We start from the raw sequence: 9,956 nt of genomic DNA, 5'->3' as shown, positions 1-9,956 counted from the left end.
AACATGATCCCTTTTATGCCCATATATGGAGATCCCTGATGTCATCAATATTAAGCCCATATCTAACAGGACTTCATATGGGAATGCCCATATATGGAGGCCCATATCTGTGCGGCTGGTTCAGACAGGGATCTCCATGTATGGGCATAGATGGGATGTACTATATACAGTACATGGATCTCCATATATAGGTAACTGGTCTGTTATACATCACTGGCCAGATGGCCAAGAATGAGGGCAAGGTCGCATGTCGCCCTGAGGCATCTTACTAGTAATTTAACCCTGTGGTTCTCAAAACTTTTGATTTTCAAGAATCTCCTTTTTGTTTTACTTGTCTTACTTACCTACTATACAAGTTTGCGCAGTTAGTCTTGTTGGCTGTGAGCAGTAATTCCCAAGTGCTTTCTATCAGATTCCAATTAATTTCCTATGAATTTCCAGCATGAGAAACACAGCTCCATAAAACAACAAAGAAAGATGAGGAAAAAGTGGTGCTATATGCTGAAATTAAAATTTTTCAGGCTAATACAAATTCCTACCCTTTAATTTGATTTGAACCCCAACCATTTCTAAAATATAACCAAACAGAACCTTTCGATACTGCAGGTGGAGCTTATTGGGGGAGGTAGGTATAGGTACACAGTCTGGTAGTAAGTGATGCCTGCAGTGTGGATAATTTCAGGGCAAGAAAATCCATTAACCATGAAAGCTGGTTGCACCAGACCGCATGACATTATAGCAAGGCATAGCCAAAGTAGGCCTATATAAAATAGGGTTAAATTACGTAACACATTTAGCTGGGGACCCGAACCACTATATGTGACTGACTGACCCTACCTGCCAGCAGCCCCCTTGACTTCTGTAATACGGGTCTGCACTGTTAGACAGAGGACTTTTGTAAGGAGATATCTAGGTCTGCTCTAATCAGATTAGAGCATTTCATTCCCAGTTAGATTACCCTGATCTGGGCATCGTTTAAACAAGGTGTAACACCCGATATCACCACACAACAATGACAAGAGGAGTGGGCTTTTGTGGTATCTATCACATGAAGGGGGGAAAACTCCAGTGAATGATCCAATACAGGAAATCTTTGTTGGAATCCAAATGGGTCACAGGTGTCTTTTTTTTTTTTTTTTGAAATCCACATACACAAAGGTGCTGTCTTAGAGCCAGAAGTGACTGCCGTTCTCAGATTATGGAATGGACCCTGTGTTCTTTGTTATCGAAAAGATTGTCATTTTGTCTCTCTAGAAAATAGAGGACATAATGGCTGGATGAATCTCTGGGTGGACTGTGACCAAGGTTACATCCTGGTGAGTGCACTTTTGGCATGTACAAGGTTTGGTATCTCATCGTACAGGCTCACAGCGTCATACCCTGCTGTGCTGATTTCCTGCCAGTACTGTACAGAGAGAGAGAGAGAGAGAGAGAGCCGAGTGCCGCATTTGAAGTTTTTATTTTTGTATTAGGAACATATTTTGTGCTCACTGCTCAGTGACACGTATAAGAGAACACAATGTGAGCTAAAATGGGACAATGCAACCAGAAACGGGTGAAGAACAAGTAATCTCTTCTCTAATAAAAGAGAATATGCTGAAAATGAAATCTTCGCCTGTGCCCATTGGTAGCGATGATGCCCCTGAGTGATTTCAAAATGGGCCTATTTATTTCAACAAAAATAAAAAGTAATTAATGTTCATGGTGTGTTATTTTTATAGGCCTACTGAAAATCTTTGTCTTACCTTGACAAAACTCATAAGTAATATTCTGTTGTCAGTGTTATGTTGGTGCAGATAATCATTTTGGAACCTGCAAATCATGCAGTTTGATGTTGGTTGCATCCTTCTTAAGGTGCTCATCGGTGTTGTCTCACCCGTCTGGCGGCTGGCACTCCCTATAAGCAAACAACAATTTGTAATTATTTGACCTTAAGTCTTAATAGTGGTGAATTCATTTTCCCCATTGACTTGAGGTCAAATTAAAATGGTAAGACGGAATTCATTTGCAAGTGTGACTCGCGTCACGGAAACCAAACTTGCAATTTTGCAATCTTTCTAGCTGCAAAAAAAAAAAAAGAAAAGAAAAAAACAGGAACTCAAAGGCCCTTTCTAACCAGCTGAGTGGCCTTGTGGTTAGAGTGTCCGCCCTGATACTGGGAGGTCAGGGGTTCGATTCCCCGGTCGGGTCATACCAATACCCAATGCCTCCCTGCTTGGCACTCAGCATCAAGGGTTGGATTGGGGGGGTTGATCACCATTAGGTCTACTGGTTCCCGAGTGCGGCACGGCTGTAACTCACCGCTCCAAGAGAACAAAGATGAACAAATACACTGACAAATTAGTTACCATATAACCTGCACGAGCTTTCTCACATACATCTATACATACATATATATACATACATATACATACATGCTATGTAGGCCTAATATAGGTTACACTTAGTAGAGCATGGTCTATATCCAGAAAAGCAACGTTCCATTCAAACAGGCACAAAATCATATCAATCAATGACACCCATCATCACATGCTGGGTTTATAATGGCCCCTGCTGACAGCGCATGCCAAGTGCACACGTGCATCGATGTGAGGGGGGGGGGTGTCACAGTGGCAAATTGCGCAGTGGCAGCGTAGGGTGTTTTACATGACAGGTATTTGAGGAGGAGACGAGTTTCAGACATTGACCGAATTAAACAGATGGGAGCTGAGAAGAAGAGAGAAAGGGGACACTGAGTGTGAGATGGGGTGAGGGGAGGGGGGAGAGAGAGAGGTGGCGGGGGAGTTGTCTTTTTTAAGCTCTCATGCATCTCATCACGTTTATGCCTCACGTTGGTTACCTATAGGCCCCCTGGCCCCACGAGGCAAAGATATAGCTGATGATGAGATGAGGCAGCTCCCACAGGGGGCGGGCTCCCACTCATCACCAGTTGGTTGCATGGTCAGTGCTAGAAGTGTGTAAAGAAGTGTGTACATGTTGCCAGTGTGGTTTTCAAAGTGTTGTCCGCGTACACCCACCCAGGGGTTCGAGATGGGTCCCAGAGGGGCCCCATGCAGCAAACAGTTAAAGACCTAGTCCTTCTTATTTTATTTTTCTATAGCACAGTAGACAAGTCACAAAGCTGTATAGAGCTGCAATTTTCAAAAAAAATGAAGACAAAATCTCTAATGGGGGAACACAAATGGGGGGTCCATGGCTAAATAGCTGAGAGAAATCCTCATTTGCATGAACATGTGTGGATGTATAATGTAGGCTGAGGCTAATATAATAAAATGGTGTCTTCAGAGACAATGTCTAGTCCTACACAGTGAACATGTGTTTTGCATTATGTTACACAGGCACGTGCACACATAGACATCAAAGGGGGCTCGACTCGAGGCCCTGCCCTTTTATCCATCTCAGACCATGGATGCAGTTTTTACAATGGTGAAAGAAATGCAAATGCCCCCTTTCCATGCCATACCCGAAGGCAGCATTCAAGAGAATTTCCTTGTCCAAACTCTCCTGAACTAGAATGCAGCTTCTTATGTTGAAATCAAGAAATTAGTAGAAATCAAGCATTGAAAACAGCCAACCTCGCAGCGTGACGCGTTGTGAGCTTGGAGGTCTGATATTTTCGATGTTTTCACCAAAAGGTCCTTTTAAAAATGTCAGCCCCTGCCTCTCTAACATTCTATGCACTTCCCTGATCTTACATGTCACCTTTAGGCCTATGTGATTTGATTGGATTTCAACAGTTATAAACTAATTTATCAAGCATCAAGCAAGGGGAGGAAAAAATCTGCTGTGGGAGACTTTGAAAGTCTTTTAAAGTTCATGTGGAGGAGGAGAAATGGAACTTCTACAAGTGTGTCATCCATAGAGGTAATATATACGGTAGCCTACTCTGTAAGTGTGTCATCCCCTGCGATATAAGCCCACCTGCTAACCTACTGTCCGCGTGACTGCAGTGCATGCACGCACACACTGTGTGCGTCACAGTCCCGCTAGCCCGCAGCACACCGGGCAGGAATGAGGCGGGGGAAGGAATATGCAAAATTACATCACAATTAAAATAACCTATATGAGGATGAACTTGAAAAGATGCCGACGTCTAAATTCTGACCATCACCACATAGCCTAAAATAAAATGAAAATAGGCTACAGCAGCCTATTAGCCGATACACAACCCTCAGCACCCCATGTGGATAATCCTGACGTGATAAATAGGCTTAGTTATTATAACCACTGTCGCATAAGTGTCATCATGCCATGTGAACGGAGTTCTGCTAAAGTAACCGTGTGTGTGTGTGTGTGTGTGTGTGTGTGTGTGTGTGTGTGTGTGTGTGTGTGTGTGTGTGTGTGTGTGGTAGGAGGAGCACTGGATTCATATCCTCAATTCACCCCGGCCCGCATGACGACAGAGGAGGGTCAAGTTTAGATCACATAGGCTGGAGGGATCGTGCTGCTATTGGCTAGTTTGTTGTCAGGCAACCGCTCATGCGTGGAGATCCATTTGCATGCCATTGCCTGTGGACGGCACTATTTGTTGAGACAGTATAGCTCCACTATGACCCCCAAAAAGTTATAATTGTAACATAACGACATTTTGGCGTGTTTGATACGTTTTTACTCATGAATACACGTTTGCCTGGCAACCGTCTGGCCAATCACAGTGAGTGCGTCCGTCCGGGCTATGGGGTGTATTCTCTGCGGAGGGAGGAGCTATGTGACTGGTGTCCCGCTCGGTCACCAGGCTGCTACACGTGAGCAAGATATGATATGGTAGCCTAGTAAACTGACTCCTCCCATCTTCAGTTCGAATCTGCAGAGGAGTCTAGCCTCCAAGCAACACAAGCCATTCGGGCGGAAGCAAGCGCTCTTCCTCGCCAATCAGCATTCGAGCTCAGGAGCTCTGTGATTGACAGTGCGCTTTGGCCAATCAGGGAATTCTATGACGTCGCTTCGGTGCGGAAGCGATCTGTTTGTTTTTCTCTGCAGTCTGCAGTCACCGTTAACACAGTAGCTTTTTTGATACACTCGGACTGAACGACCTGCAAAAAACACTCTCCCGTTTTTCTCTATGGATGTTTTTCTTCAGATGAAAGGCAACTGCAACAACGTTTAATTTCGAAAGGTACAGTAGACTAATAATATGTATGGCTTTGCAATCTCGGTTCTCTTGCTAATGTTTTCGGTCTGAAAATTATTTAATGGGACAGACTGTGCTAACATAGGTAGCCTAGCTATTCTCCTGTGTACTCGTTGTATTTTTGTGGAAGGAACTAATCATATCATTTTTTGCACTCACCATAGCTTTGGCTTAATCTAAACCATTTCCATATAGAGACAGTCATTCTGGCAGGAATATCGCCTGTGACTTGTGCTGTTTGTCCTTAAATATATCTGTAACATAGACTACATCTAGCCCTGAAGCATGGTCACTCATGACCGTCATGTTTCAGGGCTACTTTATATCAAACCTAGTTTTTAAGCCACTATACTGTTTGCATAATGGTGGATGTTCAGTTTCTGTTGTTGAATACTAATTGATTGGGCAATAGGTGCTGACACATCCGTGATCTAAATGCACGTATTCACAACTTAAATCACACCAAGAACTAGGCTACAAGTTAAATTTAAAAGACCATTGTCTGTTATTTTTGTTGTGACTGGGCCGTTCTTTGTAGATGAAAATACATGAATTGACCCATACAACTAATTAAATGTATCCTTTAGCAATGTAAAACATTTGTGATAGAATCATTACCAAAAACGTATGACAATCAATCTTGTCTCTTTCTCCTCTAGGAAATGGAAGCTGGCGGATGACTGCATCAATGGACAGAGTTTGATCCACACATGCATTGGCTGTCATCAACAAGTTTATTGACAATATTTGTATGGTCTCAATAAAATAATAAATACAATTATAGGAATCATTCGTTCCTCTTAGGAATACACAGAGATGTCTACTTTCTAATTTCATAAGAAGTTGACTGTATCTTTGCTTTAGTGTCATTTATTAAACACTTTTTTATAATATCACAGTATTAGAGGAAAAGAACATCAACACAGTAGTCAGTCTTCTAAAGAAATTATTCTGTTTTGTTTAATTAATTTTCTCAGTTATATCTAAAGTATTCATCACTTTTCTGCTACTTCTCTTCAGCATGTACATGTACAAACCAGTATACATTGTATACACTTATTATCTGAATACCCACTGATGGACTGTAAACATGTGTAAATATGCTGCTAACCTTATATCATGGTTGACAAGGTTTAAATGATTATTTTGATCAGCTGAAAATTAAATGTATATGTAATGATCCTGTAGTGTTTACTACACAATTACTTTGTCCTTGGGTGTGAAACATTTATTAGAGGAACCATAACTATTTAAAAGAAATGCAATAAGGGAGATGTTGCACGGAGGTCTGGAGTCTTCAAGTACAGCAAGAGGATGAGCCATTAAGATGGACGACAGACAGCAAGGAGATGTGTGCTCTCTCCAGTTCCATGTATTGGTGTTGACCTGTTAGAAAAATAAATAACAATGGGTGTTGTTACTCTTAAGGCAAAACCATTTTCTTAGATCGGTCATGTTGGCAGGCATTTCGCCTGTTGCTTAGGCTTTGTTATTCGTGTCCTTTATATCAATCTATAACAAACCATTATATAATTATAACCATTATAGATTTTTAAACCACTGCTGTGTTTATATTGGTGGACAATGGACATACAGTAAGTAGCCTCGTAAACCTAGACATACAGTTTCTGTTGAGCAGTAAAGGAGTTGCATAAAACACAGTGGTTGATATAATGACTAGTTAGTTATTTTACATTGATAAAAATAGAAAAGGAAACCCGCACACTCTGCTCCAAATGACGAGCGTTTATTGACGACATTTCGAGCTACAAGCTCTTCATCTGGTCTGGATGAAGAGCTTGTAGCTCGAAACGTTGTCAATAAATATTCAGTCATTTGGAGCAGAGTGTGCGGGTTTCCTTTTCTATTGTGATATTTCTCACCCAGCACCTCATTAAGAGATGTGCGTAATATTTTCTACTTTTGATCACATTGATACAAATGACATGGTTAACAAAGCGAAGTATACACAGGGAAGTTAGCAATATTAGCATTGCTAGATTCCATTAGCCACATCTTGTTGTAAAATGCAAAAGACATAACCTCAGCAAGGCAAAAGATCGCAAAGTTACTGTCTCTTGACTATACCTTTTGAAATGATGTTGCCTTGGTTTCATCTGGAGAAGTCCATGGGTCCATGCCGGTCAAACAATATAAACATTAAAACGAAATGGAGGCGCGCAGGAGGGAGAAAGCAGTGCTTCAGCGTCTTCTTGCAAATATATCCGGCTAAACTAAGCAGACAAACACCAGGCGTCCCTGATTGGCTGAAGGGGTTGTCTGTCAACGCTCTACTCCCGCCCATGCTCCCGCCCAGCCCAATCGCTCTGACACTGCTGGAGGCCAGTCTCTCCTGCTCGCATTCGAATGAAGGCAGGAAGGGAGACTGGTTTACGAGGCTAATGATATGGTGCTGTCAGCCAGGGCTGCGGAATTCTGTGCCGGTGGTTCTCTCAATCATTTTCATGTCAAGGACCTCCGCGAACCCCCATTTGAAAATGATTTTGTGTCAGGGACTCCATGAGATGTGATGTAATAGCCTATATAGACCTACACTTTTCTAAAATAGCAAAAATATAAAATAGCCTATCAACCTCAAAGTCATTAAACAAATTTTGATAAAGTAATTATATAATTCATTTTCATAATTAACAATTTTATATAGGCTATATATATATATATATATATATATATATATATATATATATATATATATATATATATGTGTGTGTGTGTGTGTGTGTGTGTGTGTGTGTGTGTGTGTGTGTGTGTGTGTGTGTGTGTGTGTGTGTGTTTTAAAATGACAAAAATACATGAAAATGTACGCAGCGTACATTTGGGCCCATACAGTGGAGGGTTACTATTGAAAGTGTGCTCAAATTATGGCAATGATCATGACATAATTTACAATGCAGTGTTGATTGTGAGAAAGCCATGCATGGGACAAGAAATTGGCCCTCCCAATGTTTCATTGGTTCATATGTGACAGTCGTCCTTCTGTATGCCAGGAAATCAAGTATAGCCTACCTTGGCCACATTTTCACAGATAATCTCCATGATGATAAAGTCAGATATCCCTACACAGAGCCACAAACTTATGCCCAGGCTAATAGGCTACTGTATGTTGCTTTTGCAGGTGTGTTCATGTCCTGTCAAGTGTGCACATTTTAAAGCATCCTGCACTATGTATACAGCTTTCTTGTGGTGCTCATACAAGAAAGTTAGCATGTGGAGGCTTAAAGTGGCCTACAATGATGCCCTGAGGATACTACTTAAGGTCCCTAGATGGCATAGTGCCAGTCACTTGTGTGTAATGTGTGGAATCCACACGTCTCGCCTGGATGAATCCCGGAACAGTAGGCTAACATTGAGGTTATAGTCAATCCTGGGAAGAGCTATCTCCAGTTCTCATCCCAGCTGAGTATAACACTGGAGAGTCAGCCTCTATCCAAGTGTTTTTTTTTCTTTTCTTGTGATGTTGATGAGTTGTACTGTATGTACTCTATGGACCCCCTGTGTGTCTCGAATACAGTTCTGAATGGAATGGAATTTAATTGAATTCCCTTCAATCCTATAGTGGTTGGTTCTCAAACCTTTTCATATCAAGGACCCCAAAATTAATATACATTTGACTGCAGACACCCATCTGAAAATATGTTGTGCCAAGGACCCATGATGTTAGACAATCTCATAATGTGCCACATCACAACACATTGCGAGATTGTAGGTCGCTATTTCAAATAGCTGATGTATAAAGGGTTAACACGTTATACTTCTGATGCTATTAGGCCTATAACATTCATTTTCTGGGGACTCCCTGTAACCGCCTCAAGGTTGAAGGACCCACCAGGTGTCTAACCCTACCCTACCATAAACCTTATCCTAAACTCTAACATAAAGCCTGAAATAATTGCATTTATCTGAAGGAACTCTGACATGGGTTTGTATAGGCTATGATATCAACATTCCTAATATAACAATTGTGGAAACTGAGATGCTTCTGTCCAAACAACGCATGAAGCCACCAGTCAACAAAAGAAAATGGTTTGTTCCTGTCTAGAAGAGTTGACCTGACATCTATTCTCAGATATCAGGTCATGCTTTATGCTACTGTTAGAAGGAAGTGAATGTACAGTAACTCCTGTCTTTAAGACTTTAAAGCAGGCATTGAGTTTCCTCTTTCTGCCGTCATTGCACTGAATGTTGACACTTCTTTCACAACAAGGAAGTCATGCAGCCCGGTCCGTCCTTCATGTTTGACTGTACCTTGGCGGAAGGGGTTTTTAATAATTACTATCAACATATGTATTAGCCTACTACCTATCAAATACAAATTCATACTAAGTTGTTAACGTAAGTTGCCTACAATAATAAAAGCGTACTTTTGTGCAATTAAATACTAACCTCTGCTACAGTCTAAAACATTAGGAACATTTACTATGTTCCTACATTCAGACATTAACCCATTTAGGCCTAGAATTATTGAATGCTTTAACCAGTGAAAAAAAGCAGATATAGGTCTACAAGCTCACAGCGCGGCACCGAGTGCCGCCCTGCGAGCTTGTAGATCTGCTATTTTTGAGGAAAAAAAAGTCGTGAAAATGTGTGAAAATCTTTGAATATATGTATTTTCAAAGCGAACGTTTGTAACTCAAATTTTGCTTCTGGGTGGTCCCTGGAACTAAATATTCTGAGATGCGGGTCCGTGGCCAAATACATATCATCTTGGGGGTCCCTCACATGAAAAAGTTTGAGAATCACTGACATAGTGGTCTCTCAAGAACAGGCTAACTGAGCTCCAGTTAAGTGAAAAGCACCTTTTCTT

This window comes from Nannobrachium achirus (genome assembly GCF_963921795.1).
Source record: "Nannobrachium achirus genome assembly, chromosome: 4".
NCBI classification, from domain to species: domain Eukaryota; kingdom Metazoa; phylum Chordata; class Actinopteri; order Myctophiformes; family Myctophidae; genus Nannobrachium; species Nannobrachium achirus.
This window is presented reverse-complemented; position numbering follows the sequence as displayed.